The sequence below is a fragment of the Saccopteryx leptura genome, chromosome 1, assembly GCF_036850995.1.
Source record: "Saccopteryx leptura isolate mSacLep1 chromosome 1, mSacLep1_pri_phased_curated, whole genome shotgun sequence".
Lineage (NCBI taxonomy): Eukaryota > Metazoa > Chordata > Mammalia > Chiroptera > Emballonuridae > Saccopteryx > Saccopteryx leptura.
In genome coordinates, this window is record NC_089503.1 from 322,092,880 (window position 1) to 322,120,748 (window position 27,869).

Sequence of the window (27,869 nt, forward strand, 5' to 3'; positions counted from 1 at the left end):
TGGATTTGCTTTCAGGAGAAAACAAATTAAGAGTAATTCTTCATCTAATGTAGTATTTCCTACAGTTTTATTGAAGTATTATTGATCTACAAAAAGCTGCACATATTTGTATACAATTTGATAAGTTAGAACATATTGCATACACTCATGGTCTTATGATACTATAATTAAAATAATAAATATATAAACCATTTCAAATAATGTCCTCATGTCTTTTACTTTTTGTTGTCTTTTTTATTAATTATTGTATAAGTTTTAGAAATATGATAAATAAATACTATTTTTTATATGTGACAAATATGTTAAAATGTTATTAATAATTATTCTTACAAAGTTATCTTATGTAAAATACATATATTTGTGTGTGTGTGTATGTGTGTGTGTGTATGTGTGTGTGTAAAGCCAGTAGCCAGGGTCACCATCACAGCTGCCCAGCCCATACAGGTTTTGTAAAGCCAGTATTCATGGCCAGGGCCACCATCAGAGCAGCCCAGCCCATGCAGGTTCACATTGGATTCGGACAGTCGGTAAAGAAACAAGGGAGCCACAAACTGGTGGGCCATAGTCTTTAATTCTAGCTTGCACCCGGCGGGCAAGTAAAAAACATACACTGGGCTCCAAAAGCCACTCACATTCAGTGCTCACAAAGCCACTGACTTATCCGAGTTTCCTAGAATCAAAAGTTTCTAGCTCACCAGCCTTATTCTCCTCAGTTCCCCATCTCCTTCCTTATCCCAGATACAAACTCTACACAAACTGGCATCTCACTCAGCACTCCGCCATCTTGGCTGCTTCCCCTGGCCTCCTTCTGCTCTCTGCTCTGCTCTCTCCTCTAATGATAACCTCAGGAACCAAGAGCACAAGCTCCCGCTCCATCCCCATTTTATAGTGTAGAAATCCAAACTCTTAATCCAATATACAAAATAGGGAAGTCTCTAATACAAAGTCACTTCTCTGAGGCATGATTGGATTGTACCACCCCACATCAAAAAAGGGTGGGAAAGGCTTAATCCCAAAACCAAGCCTCAGGCTACAACGATCCTGCCTGCCCCCAGCACACATTAATATCACCTGGGTAACGGCCTCCACGTGGGCACTGTCATCTTTAACAAAGTGAGCATAATACATTTTATCTGCCCAACAGGTTTGCATTGGATTCGAACAGTCAGTAAAAAACAACAGAGCCAAGAACTCGTGGGCCAGCAACTTTATTCTTAGCTTGCACCTGGCGGGCAAGTAAAAACACACACTGGGCTCCAAAACCCACTCATTAGGTGTTCACAAAGCTACTGACTTATTCAAGTTCTCCGAGAATTTCTAGCTCACCACCCTTATTCACCTCTGTTCCCCATCTTCTTTCTTCTCCCTGCACAAACTCTGCACAAACTGGCTTCTCCTTCAGCACTCCGCCATCTTGGCTGCCTCTTCTGGCCTCCTCCACGTGGCCTTTCTCTGCTTTCCTCTCTAATGCTAATCTCAGGAACCGAGAGAGCAAGTTCTCTGTCTGCCCCACTTTATAGTGCAGAAATCAAAATCTTTAATCCAATATATAAAATAGGGAAGTCTCTAATATAAGTCACTTCTCTGAGGCATGATGGGATTGCACCACCCCACATCAAAAAGGGTGGGAAAGGCTTAGTCCTAAAACCAAGCCCCAGGTTACAAAGATCCTGCCTGCCTACAGCCTGCCCCAACACACATTAATATAATCACACCCATTCCAAGCAAGAAGGGCAACTAATATCACCTGGGTGATGGTCTTCCACGTGGCAGCACCATTTTTAACAAAGTGAGCATAATATATTTTATCTGCCCATATATATAAAATATATATATGGATATATATGTGGTCAAATGTGTTAGTCTTTAATTATATAGGTTGTATTTAAGTTTCTTTTCCAGTTTAATAACATAACTGAAAATAAAGTTGTATATATTTAAATTGCACAAAATGATCAGTTCATATAAGTATACCTTGTGAAATGTTTACTGCAATCAAATTAACACATTTATCACCTCACATATTTATCATTTTTTGTGCTGAAAATGTTTAAGATCTATTTATTTAGAAAATTTCAATTTTATAATACAATATTATTAACTGTAGTAATAATATTATATATTTGATTCTCAGAAGGTATTCCTCTTATAAATCAAAGTTTGTACCTTTGACCACATCTGGCCATTTTCCTCACTCAACATCCCCTGGTAATTACTTTTCTACTCTGTTTCTGGGAGTGCAACTTTGTTTTCCTTAATTTTAGATTCCACCAGTAAGTAAAATTGTGTAGCATTTATCTTTTCTTTCTAGCTGATTTCATTTAGCATACTTCACTCAAGTAAATTTATGTTATCACAAATGGCAAGATTTTTTTATACTTGAATATAAACATAAATGTAAATACAAATATTAAGTATAGTATATGTTGTTCAGATATATCTCTATCTATCTCTATCTATCTATCATCGATCCTTTTATATATCTATTTCACACTTTCTTTATCCATTCATCTGTTGACAGATACTTAGGTTACTTCCATATTTCTATATCTTGGCTATTGTGAATAATGGTGCAATGAATAGTGATTATTGTATAATTATCTTCTTGGGTACTGATTTTGTTTTTTTCAGATACATACCCAGAAATGGGATTGATAGAACATATGATAGTTTTATTGTTAATTACTTTGAAGAAACTCCCTATTCTTTTCCACAATGGTTGTATCAGTTTACATTTTCACCAATAATGCACAAAGATTTCTTTTTCTCCACATCCTCACCAATACTTATCTCCTAACTTTTTTTAATAATCACCATACTAACAAGTGTGAAGTGATAGTAAATTGTGATTTTAATTTGTACTTCTATTATTATTAGTGACGTTGAGTTCCTTTTCATATACTTATTGGCTACCTGTGTGTCTTCATTAAAAAAAACAAACCTATTTACATCTTTTGTTTACAATTTAATTGGATTATGTATTCTTTAACTATTGAGTCATATGAGCTTTTTATTTATCAGATACATGGTTTAGAAATATATTTTACAGTTCCATAGATTGTCTCTTCACTTTTTTGTTTTATATACTGGACAGAAATTTTTAATTTGATGTAGTCCTACTTGTCTATTTTTGCTTTTATTGCTTGTAATTTTGATGTCATATCCTAGAAATCATTGCAAGACCAATATAAAAGAGTTTTTCTCATTTTCTTTCAAAAGTTTTATGGACTCAAGTCTTATGTTTAAGTTCTTTTTCTATTTTGAGTTGATTTTTGTGAATGGTGTAAGTAGTGGTTCAATTTTATTCCTTTGTAGGTGGGTAATCAGTTTTTGCATCATCATTTATTGAAAAGACTATCCCTTCCCTAGCTTGTATTCTTGGTGCCTTGTCAAAGACAAGTTAACTGTCTATGCATGGGTTTATTTCTGAGTTTTCTACTCTGTCCCATTGGCCTATTATCTGATTTTAAGCCGGTACCATACTGTTTTATTTACTATACTTTGTAACATACCTATAGTTAGAAGTCAAGATGTGTTATCATTTCAGATGTTCTTTATTCTCATGATTGCTTTGATTATTTGGGATTTTTAGGTTCCATAAAAAAAAATTAAATTATTTACTATTAGAGGGCTATCATGAGCAAGAAATGATCAGGTCTGCTACCTCTTCAATGGTCCCTTTACCTTCTGTGTCAAATGGAATGTCCTAGACTGCCTGCTTCCAACCCTTACTCTCCAGTACCAAATATATCAGCTGTCTGAAGGAATCAGCATTGCTCCTCAATGTCCTGGTTACAATGTTTTAATTCTTCCACTCACATCTTCAGGAATCAGATCTTATTTCTTATGATTCCTGTCCCATTTAAATAAATTCCCTTCAAATTTATGTCTTAACTAATAAATGTCCCAAAATTTTGACTTTAGGTTACTGAAGTTTCAACCCTATTTCTTAGGCATATTATGTTCCTTCACAGTAAATAGAACCTCTGATTATATCAGCCCTTTCTACCACGGTGAGCAGCAGTATGGGATGGTTCAACATTAAAGACAGGTTATGCTAAACAATAAGCAGTGTGTAGGATCTAGGATTCAGATATTTACCTAGCCAAGTGGAAATTAATCAAGTTCATAAATCTAAGCAGATGGAAAACTGAGGTTGGAAAGAAGTCACTGAGTAGTATAGGAAAATAAAGTAGGATATGTTATATAAAATATGGGAATCTATCTTCTGCTTTTTTTTTGATGATTCCTTTTATTATACATTTTAATTATTTTTTCATAATGTTACCAGCACCTCCCAAATAATGTCATCCTTTTGAAGTCTTTATACCAATCTTTGGAATACTTCATCTGCTTAATAAACCACAGATCTTGAATACTCACCCCAAGCTTACTGCTTTTTAAAAATATTTCTTGAATGTATTTAAGTCTTCCATTATGCATTTTTACCCTCTTTTATAGCATTTATCACATGTTAGTCAATCATAACTTTCCTTTGTTTTTGTTTTTCTATAGATTTTGAGCCATAGGGGTTATTTCTTCAACTCTATATCATATTTATTATTTTTATAATAAATGGATAAATAGCAGTAGATAAGCAAAATTTAAAATTTGGGAGATGAGTAAGTTAAACAATGGGTACTGATAGGTAAACCTGAAGTAAATCTGAAATATAAAGTCATTTGGTTTTACATAAAAATATCTCTTGTAAATATAAATTAATGAGATAACAACTTACATATAATAAGTGGCAAAAGGTCCAAATCTTATTTTTACATTTTAATCAAAGTGAATTATCTACAGCCGTACCACCCTGAACACACCCAATCTCATCTTAATCAAAGTGAATTATCTTAAAATATGACAAAATACATGTAGATTTTTCCTCATAAATTTAGAAATTCTTTATTACATAGAGACTTGCTTATATAATAATATAACACTTCTTAATGTGTTGTAATGACTGGCATTAAAATATTTCAGTATTTGTGCCCATAACTACACATTAAACTATGTACAACTCACTTAAAAATAAATTCCTAAATTGTATTTCTATATTATCATGTTGGAAATTCTATGGTCAGTCTGTCTATTAGTATTTCTCACATGTATTTTAAAGTGGAATTAAGTGTGTCCCCTAAAATATGTATGTTGACTTCCTTATAGGAAGGTAATTAAATTAGATTAAGGGTATAAATATGAGGCCTTAATTCAAAAGGTTTGCTACCCCTTAATAAGAAGAGAAAGAAACACCAGAATATTCTCTCTGATCTTTGGACACAGAGAAAAAAAGGCCATGTATAAGCCAGGAAAAGAGCTCTCAGCAGAGACTGAACCCTGCCAGAACCTTGATCTTGGACTTTTCAACCTTTAGAACTATGATAAGAAATTGTGTTCTTGCCTGACCTGTAGTGGCTCAATGGATAAAACATTGACCTGAAGCACTGAAGTCACTGGTTCAGACCCTGGACTTGTCTGGTCAAGGCACATATGGGAGTTGATTCTTCCTGCTCCTCCCCCTTCTCTCTCTCTCTTTCTCTTTTCTCTCTCTTTCTCCCTCTCCCTTCTCTAAAACAAATAAATAAAAATATTTTTAAAAATGAAATAAATTGTGTTCTTTAAGCTACCTTGTACATGGTATTATTTTTTTCTTCTTTTTCAAGTGAGAGGAGAGAGACAGACTCCCCTAACCAGGATCCACCTGGATACCTCTAGGGCCAATTCTTTACCCATCTGGGGCCATGCTTGCAAAGAAGATATTTTTAGCACCTGAGGTGGAGGTTCCACTGAGCCATTCTCAGCACCCAGGCTGATGCATTCAAACCAACTGAGCCATGGCTGAAGGATGAGGAGAGAGAGACTGAAAAGGAGAGGAGGGGTGGAAATGCAGATGTTAACTTCTCCTGTGTGCCTTGACTGGGAATTGAAGCTGGCACTTTCACATATTAGGTTGATGGTCTACCAGTGAGCTGACCAGCCAGGGTAGATATGATATTTCTTATGGCATGCTGATTGAGATAGACTTTGGTACTTTACAAGGAGTGTGATACTTTAACAAATACTAAAATGTAAAAGTAACTTTGGAACTGGAAAATGTGTAGAAACTAGAAGAGTTTGAGGTGCTAGAAAACTCTTGGTTACATATGAAGAAACTGCTGGTAGAAATATTGATGTTAATGGCAATTCTGGTAAGGGCTCAGAGAGAAAAGAGAAAAGCTATAGAGAAAACCTTAATCTTATCAAAGAATACTTAAGTAATCATGAACATTGTGTTTGTAAAAATTTAGATGTTGAAGGTCATTTTGGTGAGATCTCAGATAGAAACAAATACTTATTATTGGAAATTGGAGGAGAGGCAACTCTTGTTATAAAGTGACAAAAAACTTGGTTAAACTGTGTTCTAGTATTGTGTGGAAAATAGGACTTACAAATAATAATATTTGATATTAGGCTGAAGATATTTCTAAGCAAGGTGTTAAAGGAATGAAGGAATGGCTTGATTCCTTCTGATTGTCTGCTTATAGTAAAATGTAAGAAGAGATAGCTGAATTTAAAAATGAATTGTTACCTGACTAACTGGTGATGCAGTGGATAGAGTGTTGACCTGGGGCACTTGAAGAACCAGGTTAGAAACCCCGAAGTTGTCAGCATTAGTGCAGGCTCACTAGCATGAGTGTGGGGGCACTGGCTGGAGCCCAAAGGTTGGTGGCTTGAAGCCCAATGTTGTTGGTTTGAGCCTAAGGTTGCTGGCTTGAGCAAGGGGTCACTAGATTGGGTATAGCCCCAACCCCCGCCCTGTCATCAAGGAACAAAAAAGAAAGGAATTACTGAACAACTAAAGTGCTGCAACTACAAGTTGATGCTTCTAATCTGATTTCCTTCTTGTCTGTCCCTCTCTCACCAAAAACAGGAATAATAATAAGAAATAAATAAATAAGAATCATTAAGCAAAAACAAAACAAGATACCAGAATTTAAAGACTTTAAAAATCCTTAACCTAATCCTATTGCAAAAGATGAGAAAATAAGTTCCAAAGAGAACAGCAAGGATGTGGCTGGATATCATAAAGAAACTATGGAATTACATGAGAAAAAACATTGCCAGTTTGAACAAAAAGAATACAGATGAGATTAAATTAAGGAAGGGGGAGAGTGACGTCAGAGAAATGGCTCCGTGAGGAGCACTCCCGATACCTCTCTCCAAAATTTCAACAACTGCTTCAACTAGAGACAGAAAAAACAATCCCAGGAGCATCTGTAAGTCCCACACACTGAACAAAAAGGTACCAGATACAAAGAACAGAACAAAACCACAAGTAAAAGTTCCGCCAAGAACACAATAAAAACAAATTTAAACTCTGACAACAAGAACAAAAAAGGGGTGAGGATGAAAATTAACAGTAGCAAGAAACAATGCAGTGCAGAAACACTCATAAGATAGTGTACTACAATGAACATGGTAGGTACCCTTTCCATTACTCAATGGTAACCACCCCTGAAAAAAACCACCACAGATTTGAAAAAGAAAGTAACAGAAGAAAGAAGTATGGATTACAACCAAACAAAAACAAATGATAGAAAAACAGAAGAGAAGAATCAAACAAGATACAAAACTAACAGAAAGTATTATATAAAATAGCAATAGGAAACCCTCAAGTGTCAATAATTACACTAAATGTAAATGGATTGAACTCACCAATAAAAAGACACAGAGTAGCAGAATGGATTAAAAAAGAAAATCCAACTGTATGCTGCCTACAAGAAACACATCTGAGCAACAAGGATAAAAACAAATTCAAAGTGAAAGGCTAGAAAACAATACTCCAAGCAAATAACATCCAAAAAAAAGCAGGTATAGCAATACTTATATCTAACAATGCTGACTATAAGACAGCAAAAGTAATCAGAGACAAAAAAAGTCATTTCATAATGATTAAGGGGACACTGAATCAAGAAGACATAACACTTCTTTTTTTTTTTTTTTTTCATTTTTCTGAAGCTGGAAACAGGGAGAGACAGTCAGACAGACTCCCGCATGCGCCTGACCGGGATCCACCTGGCACGCCCAACATGGGGCGATGCTCTGCCCACCAGGGGGTGATGCTCTGCCCATCCTGGGCTTCACCATGTTGCGACCAGAGCCACTCTAGCACCTGAGGCAGAGGCCACAGAGCCATCCCCAGCGCCCGGGCCATCTCCACTCCAATGGAGCCTTGGCTGCGGGAGGGGAAGAGAGAGACAGAGAGGAAAGCGCAGCGGAGGGGTGGAGAAGCAAATGGGCGCTTCTCCTGTGTGCCCTGGCCGGGAATCGAACCCGGGTCCTCCGCACGCTAGGCCGACACTCTACCACTGAGCCAACCAGCCAGGGCAACTTCTTAATATAAATATATATGCACCAAACCAAGGAGCACCAAAATATATAAGATCTACCAAAAAGTTCTGTCCGCTTTTGGAATAAAACAAAATACAAATTTTTCTTACCATCAATAAACTTTATTAAATAATATAATTGCCATTATTATTAACGATTTCTTGCCAGTGTGAGGGTAATTTTTATATCCCATATTTGAAAAATGTTTTATCTTTTGATGCGAAAAATTGAACCAGTGCTTGTTTGATATTTTCTTCATTTTTGAATTGTTTGTCCTTCAAAAAATTTTGTAAGGACAAAAACAAGTGACAGTTGGAGGGTGCTAAGTCCAGGAAATATGGTGGATGAGACAGACATTCTTCTGTAGCATTTCTTCCTTGTTGAAATTTGTAAAAATTACACTGGTGTAAATGAACTTTATCAGTAGCCATGGGTATACTACTGCTTCACACATAAGACTAACATGAATCAACTTTGTTTTAATTAATTTGCTATGTCAGTATGTATACATTAAGTGATAAAAATAGAGAGGCACACATGAGCCAAATAAACATGTGCTTACATGTTGAAACTTGTGATAAAAACAGACAGAACTTTCTGGTAGACCTTATATATATAAGACAGCTACTGACTGACCTAAAAACAAAAACTGACAAAAATACAATCATACTTGGAGAACCCAATACACCACTGATGGCTCTAGATCGTTCATCCAAACAGAAAATCAGTAAAGAAATATTGGACTTAAATGAAACACTAGAGCAATTGGATATGATAGATATCTACAGGACATTTCATCCCAAAGCGACAGAGTATACATTTTTCTCCAGTGTACATGGAACATTCTTAAGAATTGGCCATATGTTGGGCCACAAAAATAACATCAGCAAATTAAGAAAAATTAAAATTGTACCAAGCATATATTTATTTTTTTTCTGAAGCTGGAAACGGGGAGAGACAGTCAGACAGACTCCCACATGCACCCGACCAGGATCCACCTGGCACGCCCACCAGGGGGCAACGCTCTGCCCACCAGAGGGCGATGCTCTGCCCCTCTGGGGCATTGCCCCGTCGCCACCAGAGCCACCCCAGTGCCTGGGGCAGAGGCCAAGGAGCCATCCCCAGCGCTTGGGCCATCTCCACTCCAATGGAGCCTTGCTGCAGGAGGGGAAGAGAGAGACAGAGAGGAAGGAGAGGGGCAGGGTTGGAGAAGCAGACGGGCGCCCCCTCTGTGTACCCTGGCTGGGAATTAAACCTGGGACTTCTGCACGCCAGGCCGACGCTCCACCACTGAGCCAATTGGCCAGGGCCCCAAGCATATTTTCTGATCATAAAGCCTTGAAACTAGAATTCAACTGCAAAAAAAAGAGGTAAAAAAAACCCCACAAAAATGTGGAAACTAAACAACATACTTTTAAAAAATGAGTGAGTCAAAGAAGAAATAAGTGCAGAGATCAAAAGATACATTGAGACAAATGAAAATAAAAATACTACATATCAGAATCTCTGGGATGCAGCAAAAGCAGTAATAAGAAGGAAGTTCATATCACTTCAGGCCTATATGAACAAACAAGAGAAAGCCCAAGTAAACCACCTAACTTCACATCTTAAGGAACTAGAAAAAGAAGAACAAATACAACCCAAAACCAGCCAAAGACAAAAAATAATAAAAAATCAGATCAGAAATAAGAAGAACAAAGACAACCCAACACCAGCCAAAGAGAGAAAATAATAAAAAATCAGATCAGAAATAAATAAAATAGAGAACACAAAAATTATAGAAAAAATTAATAAAACAAGGAGCTGGTACTTTGAAAAGATCAACAAAATTGACAAACCATTGGCAAGGCTCACCAAGAAAAGAGAGAAAGGACTCATATAAACAAAATCCAAAATGAAAGAGGAGAAATCACCACAGATACCATAGATATACAAAGAATTATTGTAGAATACTATGAAAAACTATATGCCACCAAATTCAACAATCTAGAAGAAATGGATAAATTTCTAGAACAATTCAATCTTCCTAAACTTAATCATGAAGAAGCAGAAAGCCTAAACAAACCAATAATCAGGGAGGAAATAGAAACACCTGTTAAAAACCTCCCCTAGGCCCTGGCCGGTTGGCTCAGCGGTAGAGCGTCGGCCTAGCGTGCGGAGGACCCGGGTTCGATTCCCGGCCAGGGCACACAGGAGAAGCGCCCATTTGCTTCTCCACCCCTCCGCCGCGCTTTCCTCTCTGTCTCTCTCTTCCCCTCCCGCAGCCAAGGCTCCATTGGAGCGAGGATGGCCCGGGCGCTGGGGATGGCTCTGTGGCCTCTGCCTCAGGCGCTGGAGTGGCTCTGGTCGCGACATGGCGACGCCCAGGATGGGCAGAGCATCGCCCCCTGGTGGGCAGAGCGTCGCCCCTGGTGGGCGTGCCGGGTGGATCCCGGTCGGGCGCATGCGGGAGTCTGTCAGACTGTCTCTCCCTGTTTCCAGCTTCAGAAAAAAAAAACAAAACAAAAAACAAAAAACCTCCCCTAAAATAAAAGTCCAGGCCCAGACAGCAATACTAGTGAATTCTATCAAACATTCAAAGAAGATTTGGTTCCTATTCTACTCAAAGTTTTCCAAACAATTGAAGAAGAAGAAACACTTCTAAACATATTTTATGAGACCTACATAAACCTCATACCAAAACCTGGCAAGGATGGCACAAAAAAAAAAACTACAGACCAATATCACTAATGATTACAGATGCTAAAATACTAAACAAAATACTAGCAAATCGAATACAACAACATATTAAAAAAATAATACATCACGATCAAGTAGGATTCATCCCAGAATCTCAAGGATGGTTCAACATATGTAAAACGGTTAATGTAATACACCATATCAACAAAACAAAGAACAAAAACCACATGATCTTATCAATAGATGCAAAAAAGGCATTCAATAAAATACAACACAACTTTATGTTTAAGACACTCAACAAAATGAGTATAGGAGGAAAATACCTCAACATGATAAAGGCCATATATGATAAATCATCAGCTAACATCATATCAAATGGCATAAAACTGAAGGCTTTCCCCCTTAAATCAGGAACAAGACAGAGTTGTCCACTCTCTCCACTCTTATTTAACGTGGTGCTAGAAGTTCTAGCCAGAGCAATCAGACAAGATAAAGAAATAAAAGGCATCCATATCGGAAAAGAAGAAGTAAAGGTTTCATTTTTTGCAGATGATATGATCCTATACATCAAAAACCCCAAACACTCCACAAAAAGATTACTAGAAACAATATACCAATACAGTAAGGTCACAGGATACAAAATTAATATACAAAAGTCCATAGCCTTTCTGTATGCCACATACAAAAGAATGAAACTACAGTTTGTCCCCTTGTACTAAAATTAATTCAAAATGGATCAAAGACCTAAATATAACACCTGAAACAATAAAGTACTTAGAAGAAAACATAGGTACTAAACACATGGACCTTGGTTTTAAAGAGAATTTTATGAATTTCACTCCAAAGGCAAGGGAAGTGAAGGCAAAGATAAATTAATGGAACCATATCAGACTAAGAAGTTTTTGCTCAGCAAGAGAAACTGATAACAAAATAAACAGACAGCCAACTACACGGGAGTTGATATTTTTTAAACAACAGCACAGATAAGGGCCTAATATCCAAAATATATAAAGTACTCATAAAACTCAACAACAAACAAACAAACAATCCAATAAAAAAATGGGAAGAGGACATAAACAGACATTTCTCCCAGGAAGAAATATAAATGGCCAACAGATATATGAAAAGATGCTCATCTTCATTAGCTATTAGAGAAATGCAAATCAAAACTACAATGAGATACCACCTCACACCTGTTAGATTAGCTATTATCAACAAGACAGGTAATAACAAGAGGCTGTGAAGAAAAAGGAATCCTCATCCACTGTTGTTGGGAATGCAAAGTAGTACAACCACTATGGAAGAAAATATGGTTGTTCCTCAAAAAATTGATAATAGAACTACCATATGACCCAGCAATCCCTCTACTGGGAATATACCCACATAACTCAAAAAAACTGGTATGTAAAGACATGCAGCCCCATGTTCATTGCAGCATTGTTCACAGTGGCCAAGATATGAAAACAACCAAAAAGCCCATCAATAGATGACTGGATAAAGAAGAAGTGGTACATGTATATTATAGAATACTACTCAGCCATAAGAAATTATGACATAAGATCATTTAAAACAAAATAGATGGATCTTGATAACATTATACAGAATGAAATAAGTAAATCAGAAAAAACTAAGAACTACGTGATTTCATACTTAGGTGGGACATAAAAACGAGACGAAGAGACATGGACAAGAGTGTGGTGGTTGGAGGGGGAGAGGGAGAGTGGGAAAGGGATAGGCACAAAGAAAACCAGATAGAAGATGATGGAGGACAATTTGACTTTGGGTGACGGGTATGCAACATAACCGAATGACAAGATAACCTGGAGATGTTTTCTTTGAACGTATATTCCCTGATTTATTAATGTCACCCCATTAAAATTAATAAAAAAATTTAAGGAAGGCTATTGCACTTCTTGGATCTGCAGGACAGGACTGTAGCACCACACAGCCTCAAAGAGCAGCTGTTCTGGTCATCTAAGTTAAGACAAGGTAGTATGCATTAGATAGGAATATCTCATTCATTACGTTCTATCAGGATTTCTGACAACATGTGTTGGTAGAGCTTTATGTTTACTATTGCTTCTGTAACAAATTACCACAAACTTAATGAGTTTAAACAATGCAAATTATCCTCTTTTAGAGGCCCAAAGTCTAAAATTGGTTTTATTGGACTAAATGCAAGGCAGTGACAAGGCCGTGCTCCCTCTGGAATTTTTAGGAAAAGATCTGGCTCTTTGCCTTCGAGCCTCCAGTGGACACTGGTATTTCCTGGCTTGTGTCCTTTTCTTCCATCTTCAAAGACCGCAGCAAAGAGCAAAGCATCCCCTCCCTCTGACAGGGTTTCTGCTCTGCCATGTGGCTTTCTTCTCTTTTATGTTTAAATCTTCCTCTGTTTCCCTTTCATAAGGACACTTGTAATTACATTTAAGGCCCAAATAGATAATATCCCCAGATCTCCATTATCTTAATTATATCTGCAAAGTATCTTGAACAAATTCTGTGGATTAGGACCTTTTTCAGCCTACTTCAACAGGTTATAATGTTTGCAGGGAACTGAAACATGGGAAAACAAAAGCATATAACGCAAGAATTACTGCTGTTTTCCTAAATACATACTCTGATTTGAAATAAAATACAAGAAACAAATAATCAAGGAACAGACTGCAAGAGATCACATTCCTATTTGCAGTGAAAGTGACTTCTTACTCTGATACAGTTAAGGTCATTACATATATTTATATTTGTCAGCTATATCTGTCAGGCTTAATGTAGTATGGTGTAACACTTTATCATTAAACTATCTAAACAATACTAACTATAAGGCCTTAATGCTATTAAATCTATAAACTAACCATATGACTAGGCTGATAGTCAAATATTTTAAAAATCATTTTATGTCTTTCAATGTTCACTTTTTATATTACTCTACAGTCTACACTATCAATGTGTCCACTGATAATATAAAATTAAATAATTACTTTTTAAGTCAATGACAAAACCTGCTTATATGTACTTTAATATGATTCATTGTAGCCACTTAAAATTCAATAAATATTTTTTTGTACAGGTAAAACAGTGTTTATGTTCTCATAAAAATAATTTATATTTTAAAAGATTTTGAACATCCATTTATATAAAAAAAATCCATTAAGTTAGAAGCTCTACCTTTCATTAAAAACAACTTCAAGCCCTGGCAGGTTGGCTCAGTGGTAGAGCATCAGCCTGCTGTGCAGGAGTCCCAGGTTTGATTTCTGGCCAGGGAACACAGGAGAAGCACCCATCTGCTTCTCCACCCCTCCCCCTCTCCTTCTTCTCTGTCTCTCTCTTCCCCTCCCACAGCCAAGGTTCCATTGGAGCAAAGTTTGCCCAGGCACTAAGAATGGCTCCATGGCCTCTGCCTCAGGTGCTAGAATGGCTCTGGTTGCAACAGAGCAACACCCCAGATGGGCAAAGAATCTCCCCCTGGTGGGCATGCCAGGTGGATCCCGGTGGGTCGTATGCAGGAATCTGTCTGACTGCCTCCCCGTTTCCAGCTTCGGAAAAATACACACACACACACACACACACACACACACAAGAAAAAAAAAAAAAAACCCAAAAAACAACTTCACATTAATGTGACAAAATAAAGTGTTATAAACTGAATACTAACCATATTTATTACAAACAAGTATTTAGATATTGTTTTACTTTATTTTGTTATTTGTCTTTCTTATTCCTCTTTCCATGGTTTAAATTTATCTATTACCTTTGAGATCTTTGACACTGTAAAAATTGCTGCCCTTAATTTTTAAGTAATGCACCTTATTTAAAAAAATGCACAAGGCAAAGAAACTCAAAGGAGAATTTAATGAAATACGTGATTTATGACATGACCATATTTCCCCCTCAGTTCAAAATAGCTAGTGTGTCATCACTATTAATTTCTCAATTATCTATTTAGTCAAATATTTTTGGCAGACATGATTATAACTTACTAGTGCATGATCAGTTCTGTTAAATTATAACCAGTAAGAAAGAGGAAAGATTTGCAAGAAATATGTAAGTAACAAAACAGAAAATGATTGTCAATCCTGGGAAAAGGTGAACTAAATGTGAGCCTTCTTTATGCATTGCACCCGTCTTCAAAACACTTGTTAATTTTTATCCAGGATAATAAATATGAACAGAGATTCTGTTGAGATAAAGAGGGAACTAATAGGGGGCCCCTCCCATGCAGGCTGATATTTACTGGAGGAGAGTCCTCAAACCCAGGTGCAAACACTGGAGTCCTTGGAAGAATTGGTATTTAGGGATCTGTAGTCACCCTGAGAAAGATTAACAAAGATTTTGGTAGTTATTTTGGACCTCTATATCCAAAAGGTCACAGTGGTGCTGAATATATGGCCTGAGTCTCATGCCCCAATGCTGAAATTGTTTAGGCAAACAAGTGTAAAAAGATACCTAAGAAATGAAAATTTTCTACTAATACCTAAGAGACCTGAACCTACACTACACCTTTTCTCTCCTTTCAATAAGACCAAATTGACCCTTTGCAAATCTGTGACTCAGTTTTACTGTTTCTACATCTTTACTACCATGAAGTCTTAGTGTTCCATCCTTTCAATAAATTAAACATTGAACCATTCTCAGAAAAAAGCTGAACTTTGACATTCCCAATCTATTTCATTAATGCTTTAGCAATTGGTTTTCCACAGAACACTCATCTTGACCTTTTCCATATTATATTTTTAATAAAACTTGAATTAATACTTTTGGTTGTTTTTTTCTTCTACACAAGAGAAGTTTAACATAGTCCAATTCCCTGTCTTTATACCACAGGCCCACTATAGGAGCAGATATCATTTTTTTCTTCTACTTGCAGTAATTCAAACTTGAGTGCCTAATTAAGATGCATGAATGTTATTATGATAAATAGATAATGGCTAGAGAGAACAAGTAAATTTTGAAATACAAAACCAGTGAAATAGAGTTGTTAGATAAATAAAATGAGTATATATACATATCATTTATAAAAATGTATGTGTAGGGGAGAAAAAGTTCTAAAAGTTAAGAACATGTTTACTATTGAAATTAGAATTAACTAGTTAAAACAGGAAAAATTTTAAATACTGTCAAAAATAAATTAAAAGATAAAGGAAATTATGAAGAAAAGGATAGTGATGTGGCAAATAAATACAAAAGTGAGGAAAACAATTAATAAACACTGGAAAAAATATTCCTGCATACTTGATGAATTAGAATTTATACAATTATAAACTGTACTTTTTTTTTAGATTTTTAAAAATTAATTAATTTTTTACACGGACAGAGAGAGAGTCAGATAGAGGGATAGATAGGGACAGACAGACAGGAATGGAGAGAGATGAGAAGCATCTATCATCAGTTTTTCGTTGCGACACCTTAGTTGTTCATTGATTGCTTTCTCATATGTGCCATGACCGCAGGCCTTAAGCAGATTGAGTAATCCCTTGCTCGAGCCAGTGACCTTGGGTCCAAGCTGGTAAGCTTTTTGCTCAAGCCAGATGAGCCCGATCTCAAGCTGGCAACCTTAGGGTCTCGAACCTGGGTCCTTCTGCATCCCAGTCCAATGCTCTATCCACTGTGCCACCACCTGGTCAGGCAAACTGTACTTTTATTAATAGATATTATTTAGGCAAATTCTGGTTAAAATTCTTTATTTCTAAGTGTAAAAATTCTACAAGCCTTAAGGTAGAAGAAAAACAGTTTGTAAAGTGGGGGTAAAAGGTATGATTTCACTTCTCATCTTTAGTCTGGAAAGCTAAATGAACAATAGTAGAGGTTACCTACTACTGAGAAAATGACTAGAGCCCTAGACTCCTATACCTAACACGCCATTCTTTAGTTAAATTAATGAAAGATAAATGGGGTCATCAAAAAGACAGAAAATATTTGACCCAAGTAACTTGACTGAAGAAAATATTTAGAATAAGTCTTCAATAAATCAATAACAACAAATGCATTAAGTGGAAAAAGAAAAAGAGAAGAGTTCACTTAGTTCCAAATGGAGAACAGCCACTTCTTAATTCTCCACACAATACAGCAGAAACTGGGTTAAGAGTATTTTTAAGACTTTAGAGAATAAAAGGAAAGGACAATTCAGTAAGTAATAAGAATTACTATTTCTTTACGGGCTCTTCCAATACTAGTGTATTACCTCAATCATGACTTGTCTCCATGTAAGTAAGAAAATTTTCATTCTCTAATTTGAAACTTAGTCCAAACTTTTCCATGCCAGAAAGATTAGCCCAAACTGCCTATTTCACTAAATCTATATTTTGGTCCCTTATTTTTAGCCTTGATCATGACCACTTACTTCTGTCAGGAGCCAATCAATGACTGCTGGCTGACAAGGTCACAGCAGAGAATATCCACAATTGCTGGCTGACAAGGTCACAGCAGGAGAAGACCCACAACTGCTGGCTGACAAGGTCACAGCAGAAGAAGATCAAAAACTGCTGATTGACAAAGTCACAGCAGAGAAGACCAATGGCTGCGGGGTGACAAAGTCACCGCAGTGAAGACCAATGGCTGCGGGTTGACAAAGTCACCGCAAAGGAAAGGCACAACGATACTTCCCCCTTTGACCTTTTGAATTAATCTGGCCTTATATCCCCCCTTTTCTGGGTGTGTGCTATTATTTATGGCACAGGGATAATAGTACTGTGCTTTCCCTGTAGATTCATAGTAATTTCTTTGGAAATAAGACAGAAGGTGTAAGTTCCACAGAAAAGTCTGTAAGCCCCTTGAACTGGGCTCATAAACATAAGAGGCTGGCTGTGATATCCCTTGTAAAGGGTTAAGTTTGTAGGAGAATTTCTTCTTATTAATCATGTTAGAAAGAATAAAGTTAGAACTTAACTAGTGTATGAATATAGTAAATAAATAAAATTTGACTAGACAATAGAATCTTAGGTAAGGTGTAGTGGAGTGGCCCATTGCGTAGCCTTGGATAGGAGCACAGCCGGCAAGTAAAGAATGTTTTGATAAGAGACTTGTTTTGTGACTGAAGGCAGTTGCTGGGCTTTTTCTCAGTAAAACATTCTCATGAGATTTTTGTATTTTCCAAGAATAAGGAGAGGAATGTGGTGGAATCCATAGCAGCAATAGCAATTAATGCCTTCTAATATTGTGTTGCTACTAAGCTATCTTGCAGGTGCACTCTATGTATCTTTAAGCAAAAGTTACTCTTGATGCTATGCCAGTTTCTTAATAAGCAAGCCTTTTGAAGTCTTGTGAGAAAAATTAGAACACTGCATGAACTCAGGGCCATTTGCCGAGCAAGCGGTGGTCCTTTGCTAGTCCTTGATGATTTCGTCTGCTAATCTCTCTCTGCACCCTTGACTCACAACAACAGTAAAATAGAGTTATTAATTAGTACTAATCTTTTAGAAGTTTGTACCGATATTGTTATTACTATTCAAGTTATTGTATAACTGTACTTTGGATGACTTACCACCTGATTTGTAGCTTATAGATATGAATTAACTGTTATCTAGAAATATGTAACCATAGTAAAACAAAAACAATGATGTATTCAAAATACCATGTGACTGTAACTTAGTGTGTGTGCATAAAAAGAAAGCTAGACCAGCATTTGGCGGAGATGCCTGGCAGTAAATGCTAACGAGAGAATAAAGAGAAAGAAAAGAATTTGGCTCTCTCTCTCGATTCGCGCTGACGCGTCTCTTCCTGTGGGACCCCTGGATTCCCCCCGGGGCTGGACCCTGGCATACTTCTTTGGTTGATTGTTGACATTAATTTTATTCAGGAGGATTACTCACCACCAGTTATAATTATCTAGCCCCATTATCTCAACAAAATCATCACACAATGAGCTTATATTTACGTGCACTACAAAATTTGAGTTATTTAGGCTTAAGTGCAGTCAACTTTTTTTCAGGTTTTTCTCATCAAATGTATAAAATACTTTTAGAATCCATTTTGTTTAGCATAATCACTTGTGTTTTTAAGTGGAATTAGATGTTGGTAATAAGTTATCCCATTGTTTTTAGAAAATCCTTATTGAAGCCCTATGCTCTGTAAGGGGTATAAAAATACAGACCTTACTTACATTAACCCTTTGAGCAGTACAAATGTTCATGTATGTCCTTGTGCCTCCTGACCATCCAGAGTACAATCATATATGTGTAAAGCAATATTTAAAAAAGGCAAATGTATGTTCTTCTTGTTTCCATAAATTAGTTATCAAACAAACATGATTTTAAGTTAATAAAACTGTAACTGGGACTAATTTTATTTTTTGAACAATACTCTCGGGTGTCAGCGAGCATGAAAAAACTCACTACTCAAAGGTTTAAAATATATCCTAAACCAAATACAATACTTTCTGGATGACATAATGCCCTGTATATTTGGTAAGGCCATCCTTCCTTAGATAAACATTAAACTAAGTCAAGAAATTAAGAGTCATTTGACTTATGTTTTGAATCAGGAAGGAAAACATACTGAGTGGAGACTAAGAAGGAATCTTTTCTTTCTGAGCTATGGTTGGCCATAGCTTGGGAAAATAATACTATATCAAAACTGGTAAAACTGTAGATAATTTGGGGATTTGATTTTCTACAAAGAAAAATACATTTTAATTCAGCATGCTCCTATCCTTAAAAGTTCATTTTTAAAATATATTTTTGATGGATAGTAACATTAATTTTCTATAGAGAAAAAAAGCTTGTAACCTAATTTAAATACTAACATTGGTATCAGTAGGAACATGTCTTACTGTTTTCTATATTCTTTTTCCTCTTTGGGTGTCACAAATATAAACCATCTGGTATGCCAGATGCTTGCTTTTCTCTTTGCACATGCAGAAAGTGTAGGTGGAAGGCCTCCAAAATCCTAGACACTATTATCTGTTTTGCTTATCATCATCATCATCATTATCAACTTCCTTGCAATTTAATAAATGATGCTGTTTCTCTGGTTTGAAATCAGTAAGTTTGTAAAGATTATTTACATTTTCTCCCTAAAAGATGTCAGTGAAATTTTAGCTAGCCAGAAATCTGAAATATGGCTTATTATGACTGTTGTTTATAAGCTCCAACTTTATGGAGTATGGTACATTTTATACTAAATATTAACTCAAATTTTATTGTATTTAGCAACCTGTCGCTGCACCAGGGTTTGCTTTTCTAAACCAAAACCAATTTAAACACAATTACATGTCCTTTTGAGTTTTACCCAAAGTAGACAGAATTTTTCTCTTATTTATTTATGTATTTATTTATTAATTTATTTTTATTCAGTGTGAGGAGGAGAGGCAGAGACAGAATCCTGCATGCACTCGGACTAGGATCCACCTGGCAAGCCCACTAGGGGGTGATGTTTGCCCACCTAGAGCATTGTTCTGTTGCTCAGCAACCAAACCTTCCTTAGTTCCTAAGGGGAGGCCATGGTCTCATTATCAGTGCCCAGAGCCAACTCACTCCAATTGAGCTATGTCTGCACAAGGGGAAGAGAGAGAGAGAAGCAAGAGGGGGAGGCGATGGAGAAGCAGATTGGCACTTCTCCTGTGTGCCCTAACCAGGAATCGAACCTGGGACTTCCAAGACAGAATTTTTCTTAATTCAGTTTATTATTCCTGAGACTTTTGATAAAAAAACCAAAAGTGTGTATGTGTGTGTTCTTTCATGCAGGTTGGCATGTGTGTATACACGAAGAGGAAAACATCTGCAGTGGGCATAACATAATTAAACAGGAAAATGTAGCAAAGCAATTATAGAAAGAGATACTAGGAACTTATAATAGTTAGCATATCAGTACAGTACTGGTATTAGGAATTAAAATAGGCCCAGGCTAGAAAATTCATTTGCAATAGCATAATTTGCAAAAGCTATTTAGCAAAATATCTAGAAAGAAGCATTCCAGTAATGGAATAGCTATTTTCATATAGTAGTTAACTTAGGAAATTACCTACTTAAGCACAGCCAAATAAACCCACAGTAGTAAAGTAGAAAGTACTGACAGATTTGTCTGATAGAGATGAAATTTCAGGGCAGCAGGGTCACATCTAATATGAGAAATGTAATTATCAGTGTTTTTGTCATAGAATGTTATGAAGACTAAACAAAACAATATACATAAAAAGATTGCCCTCATTATAAAAAATATCGAGAAATGCTTTTTGAGTTTAAAATATCATGAATTTTTCCTTTAAATATTTAAAACACCTAAGTTTAAAAATTGAAAAGATAAATTGATTATAACATTAGAAATATAAATACTGAAGTCTGCAACAAAAGCCTAACATCTACACTTTAAGAACTAAACTCTGAAGTGTTGTGGATGTTATTAGAGAATAATACAAAACATTATCACTGGGATTAGTAACCACCAAAACAAAATGGATCCAGTTTGTGATATATACATATGTATGAGAACTATGAGAAAATAATTCTATTCACAAAGAAGTCTCTGGACCTACTTATCTGTAATGGCTGCAAAACGGGAGATTTGTCAGTGGTGGAGGAAGAGTGGTGACAAAAATATTAAGTAAGATTTTTTAATAGTTTCAATGTTTTTATTTTTATTTTCTAAAATCTCTAAGTAGACTTGAAAATTCATTTATTAGAACATTCTTCTATATTCCAATCTACATACCCACTGTAATTTATAAATCTTTAATTTTCATACTTGTTACTCAGAGTAAAATGTGCTTTTACCTCTCCTATGAATTTTCACAGTCAGAAAACATTAACTTTTCTTTGCAACTGTCAGGAAGATCTATGATAATGAAGAATATTTATTTTACAATTTATGCACAAAATTATTTTGGAAAAAAATAGGTAACTAAACTGTATAATACACAGGCTACATTTATTTATCCAGAGAAGTTTTCTATTTTCAACAATAATTTACTTAGAACTGCTTATTTGCTATAAAAATATCAAAATAATTTTTTAAATACCATCTAATTTGAAATAGTTATAAGATAGGAAGAAAAGAGCTCATATAATTGTCATGTCAGGTTTGTTTTTTATAAAAATCAATGTGAAACTATTAGTATAGAGAAGTGATTATAGCTTAGATATTGAATCAGACTGCTATAGGTCAAACTATACTAGTATGTTGCCTAAGGCAAGTCATTGAGCCTCCCTCTCTCCATTTCTGGTCTATAAAATGTGAAATGATAGTATCCATAGCATACATTTCTTGTGAGGATTAAATAGATTAATGTAAGTCAAGACTTTAGAACAGTCTCTGGAAAAAAATAAGTGCTAAATAATTTTTCTTTTTCTTTTAGTAAAAGAATAGCATGAATATTGTAGTATATTTCTATCTAAGGAAAATCTAGATTTAAAGAAACTAACATTTACCAAAGATATCTTAACAACTTATATCAAATTACTAATAAAAAATAAAATATGTTACTAGATTTAATTATTTGCAAACTTTAATAATTTTTGTATAAAATAAAAAGAAAATAATATTTAAATAAAATAAATGTGTTAAAATAAATAATAACCTAAGAAAATGACAGTGCCTTCATTCAATAAAAATATATACATTTCAAGCAGAGTTATAATTGTAATAGCATAAACATAGTGGGCATATTTTTTTTAATTTTGATAATTTTTTCATAGAGATAAATCATTTTGTGATAATCTTTCTCATTTACTCAAATACAACAAAAATATATTTAGTGAAATAAAATCTAAACAATATTTCTTACAGAATATTTTCATTTAGATTTATAAAAATGAGGCCAGAAATGGTAGTTATATTTTATATTTGAAGTAAAAATATATTTGCAAGGAAGATAGTCACCCTGGGCCTGGATATTAATAGAAAATTGTAAGATCCTCTCACTTTGGGAGACATTATGTAATTTCCTCTATGAAAGTCATAATTACAGAAAAGCTTAAGTATGAAAAATATCAATAAATAATATTTAAGCAGACCAAATTTTAGTTCAAGATGAGGCAGACTTTAACATGGCAACAGGAATAAAATAGACATTGTTAATAGATGATACTATTAGCTACCTTGAAATACTTACACACATTTACAAATTGCTCAAATAAAAAAAGAAGTTTAGGAAGGTGGTTCAGGGCCACGTACTAGGGATCATTATGAACAATTGTCATTATTTACAAGAGAAAACAAGAGTTAGGGAAACTAACCAGATAGATAGATAGACAGACAAAAATAGATAGATACTTTACTACAGCATGAAAAACTAATTTAACAATGTCAATATTTATCAGTCATATTTATTTAAGACTTTTTTTAAAGTTAAAAGGCAAATCAAAAACTGAAATAAATGGAAAGTGATGAAACTAGTACACATAAATTTAGTGTGGAGAATCTCTATGACAAACCAACATGTAAAAGAATACAAGTAATCAAATACAAAATCAGGCAAAAGAGACAGGCATGTCACAAATGAAACAGGACTGCCAATAATCTTATAAGTGTAGATTCACAAATACTATTTTTATAAGTATAGTTCACATTTACATGTAGGTCACTTATGTATCAATTAATGCATGATCAAAATTTAAAAAATATTTTCTGAATGATATTATAAATATAAAGAGCATGATTTATACTATTTTGAAGTGTCTTATGAAAACTTTTTGAAGTATTCAGTTCTTGGTAAAAGATTTAAAAAAGAAAGGCAGGCAGACTAAAGATTAGCTCTATGAATATGGGGAAAATTGATGATATTTATTCCACAACAAGACTAGTCAAAGTTTCTTTTATTTTAGCCAAACTGAGATAAATAAACATCATAATATTAAGTAAAGAATTAGCTTACAGGCCCTGGCCGGTTGGCTCAGCGGTAGAGCGTCGGCCTAGCGTGCGGAGGACCCGGGTTCGATTCCTGGCCAGGGCACACAGGAGAAGCGCCCATTTGCTTCTCCACCCCTCTGCCGTGCTTTCCTCTCTGTCTCTCCCTTCCCCTCCCGCAGCCGAGGCTCCATTGGAGCAAAGATGGCCCGGGCGCTGGGGATGGCTCTGTGGCCTCTGCCCCAGGCGCTAGAGTGGCTCTGGTCGCAATATGGCGACGCCCAGGATGGGCAGAGCATCGCCCCCTGGTGGGCAGAGCGTCGCCCCCTGGTGGGCATGCCGGGTGGATCCCGGTCGGGCGCATGCGGGAGTCTGTCTGTCTCTCCCTGTTTCCAGCTTCAGAAAAATGAAAAAAATAATAATAAATAAATAAATAAATAAATAAAAAGAATTAGCTTACATTTGTAAAATATCAGAAAAGAGAGTATATTTTTTAAATCAGTTACTTAGGATAATTGTAAAATATCCTATCAGGAATAATATCAGGGCAGATTTTTACAAAATTTTGGAGAATGCCCATGTCTCTGTTTTAGGCACTTCAGATTTGACAGGTACCCTGCAGTGAGGACAGAAGGGTAAGAGAAGGGCCCCAAGGGAGGGAAGCTGTTGATTCCAGTTGTGTTCAATTGTGAACATGTTAGGTTTTAAGGACCTGCCTTGTACTCTAGTAATTGTGTCTAATGTGCTGTGATTATTCCATCAGAAGACTAGGAGAAGCTGGGATGCAAATGTAGATTCTGGAGAAATTGGAAAATGAATGAAAATTAAAGTCATGGAAGTGAATAAGACCATCCGAGGGAAAATTTGTAGTAATAGGAGTGATGAGGATGGAGGAGAGACATTTAAGGAATGCAAACGGAAGTTTGGGAAAAGAAAAGGGTTTAAAATAAATGTCTCTATAAGTGTTCCCAGAGATGTAAGAGGAAAAGTAGGTGTTGTGTGTGTATACTCTAATTTAAAGGAAAAGAAGAACATTAAACATAGCCAGTGCAACAAACTGTAATCTGTGTTAAATTGTCTATAAAATGAAGGAATTTTATAGACAAGTTACCAGATAGTCCAGAGGGTGAGTGCTTATCTAAGGAGAGACAATCTTTCTTTCTTTCTTTCTTTCTTTCTTTCTTTCTTTCTTTCTTTCTTTCTTTCTTTCTTTCTTTCTTTCTTTCTTTCTTTCTTTCTTCTTTTCTTTTCTTTCATTAAAATTGGGGCAACCTGAATATTTTTAAATACTTATGGAAGAGAGAAGGTGGATTAAGATGAGAGTATGTGGTTAAAGAAATTACTGGGAAAACAATAGAGCAGGGTCGAGAACCTTTTTGGCTGCGAGAGCCATGAACACCACATATTTTAAAATGTAATTCCATGAGAGCCATACAATGACCTATGTATGTTATACATTATCCAATAAAAATTTGGTATTGTCCCGGAGGACAGCTGTGATTGGCTCCAGCTACCCACAACCATGAACATGAGCGGTAGGAAATGAATGGATTGTAATACATGAGAATGTTTTATATTTTTAACGTTATTGCTTTTTTTATTAAAGATTTGTCTGCGAGCCCGATGCAGCCATCAAAAGAGACACATCTGGCTCGCGAGCCATAAGTTCCCGACCCCTGCAGTAGAGCATACAATTAGGTCAGAGATGAAGATTTTAGATTTTAGTTGCAGGAGAAATCTTTATCTATTCATATTTTTTTCCTTTTTTTCCTTTTTATCTTTTAGAGGAAGTTGGCATATTTCCTATCTAATTAATTCTATTTTCTCTCTGAAATAAGAAGAAAGGTCATCTCAGAGTGAAAGAATTAGATAGCATTTAATGAGATTGAAAAATAAGTGAAATGACTACTGTGGGGAATAGAAAGTGAACACTATAAAAGTCTCAGAGGGGGTGAAGTTGGATTTGATACCATAGTCCCCAAAATACAATGAGAAAAGGTGAAACCCAAGTCCATAGCCTGCACTTATGTGGACAGAGAGTACTGAGAAATAAATTAAAGTAGAAATAATTTCTTTATTTAGTTGAAAAAGGTCCTGCATTAAACTTTAGTCTGTTAGTTTTTTTATGATGTGCAAAATATTCACAACACAGACATGTCATTACTATCGGAATGTGCCAACATCAATAAAAAAAAAGAAGTTTTAGTCAGCAAGTAGATATATATATATATAAATGTTATAACATCTCCTTTTTACATTTTATAACTCATTTATCCTTAGCATCTTGTGCCATTCCAAAATTATTACATTATATATGTTATATTTGTTTACTTACTATCCACTTAAAATCATGTATATATAAAGACATTCTCAGACATATCACATTTACAAGAATATCTGAGCACAGACCAAATTTATCTTATATTTTTATACATTTTGGCAGGGATAGGTTTCAGCTTTTCAACAGTCTGTTGTAGACCCTATTTGTACAGTTCATTATTTTTCAAAATACTTTACTATTACCAACTTTGTAATCATAACATCTGTTCAATTATTTAGAAAACTCATGTGTTACAATTTGCTATACTTGTTCATGAAAAATACAGTATTTAAAAGGGAATTTGCATAATTAGAGCAAAATTACCTGTTCTTTTAAACTACTGGAATATGAAATTCTGACAAATAATACAAAGAACATCTTGATCTATAAACATTGTCAGACAAAAAGATATTTACTTCTTCTTCAAATAAAAATGTTGGAATGAAGAGTAAGAAACAAAGTTTATATTTTTCATATATACTCTTTAAATTTAAAATTCCCAGTGTATAAAATTACATAAAATTTACAGTAAATAGATGCAGAATTGTATTTTTGAATTGAAAGTAAGATGATGAATTACTATTGCATAGCAGTCATTGTAAATGCATAAAACCAAAAGAAATGTGTATATTTATTAGAAGATATATCCCAGTAAATATGTTTTTCAGAATTAAATTCTTGAGATAATATGTATTTCCAATAGGAAGTAAAATAGGTGTTATTGCTTTGAAGTTTTCAAATGTCATAGAATATTTTTATAACTGTAAAGTCAAATTATATATCTGGTATAATAATTATATTTAAAATATTCATAAAAGTATTTCTCACTAGATCAATATTTAATAATTTGAGTAACCAAATAACTCAGTGTCTACAAGATTTCATAGTGGACACCAAAAACAATTAAAAAACTGAATGCTAAGATTATGTTAAAATAGACTTATACCTTAAACCATATAATTAAAGTCAACATCTAAAAAATAGTGTTTTACCAAAATATTTTAATTTGATTGTTCATTTATTTAACCTGTTATTATCATCTAATATATATGGACTACTTCATTCTATGTACCATATGAGGAGATGGACATATTTAGAGCTGTTCTTATCCACACATCACACCCTCATACTTGTAAGAGCATATACTCCAGGATAACAAAACCAGCATTATGGTAGTTATTTGTACACAAGTATGTTTATGGATGTGGGGAAAGATATTTACAGTTTTAGAATATAATACCATTTACAGTAAGGCTAACAGGTATTATTTGTACTATCAAAATTTAGCAACTTGTGGAGATGGAAGGGGGATATTACAGAATATACAAGCTACAAGAAAAGTGAAGTCAGTTGATAATAAGGTATCCTTGGTTAATTACAAATATGTGTGTCTGGAACATTGAAAGAAATACATAGGAACTAAATGTGACTTCATCAACTTGTGATGAACTATTATGAAGTATCAAACTCTGGCTTAATGAAATTTTTTTAAAAATCTAAAAAAAAGACTGGAGGGAATTTTTTGCACATTTCAAATTTTGAAACAACCATAAACATAGGAATTTACAAAAATAATACAGACTGTCAGTCCTGTATTCTACTGAAGTGACATCTCATATAACTATAGTACCAAAAGAAAATCAGGAAGTTGATATTGGTACATAATTAGGCTACAGATTTTATTCATATTTCTTCCATTTTTACATGCACTCATTTGTGTCTATGT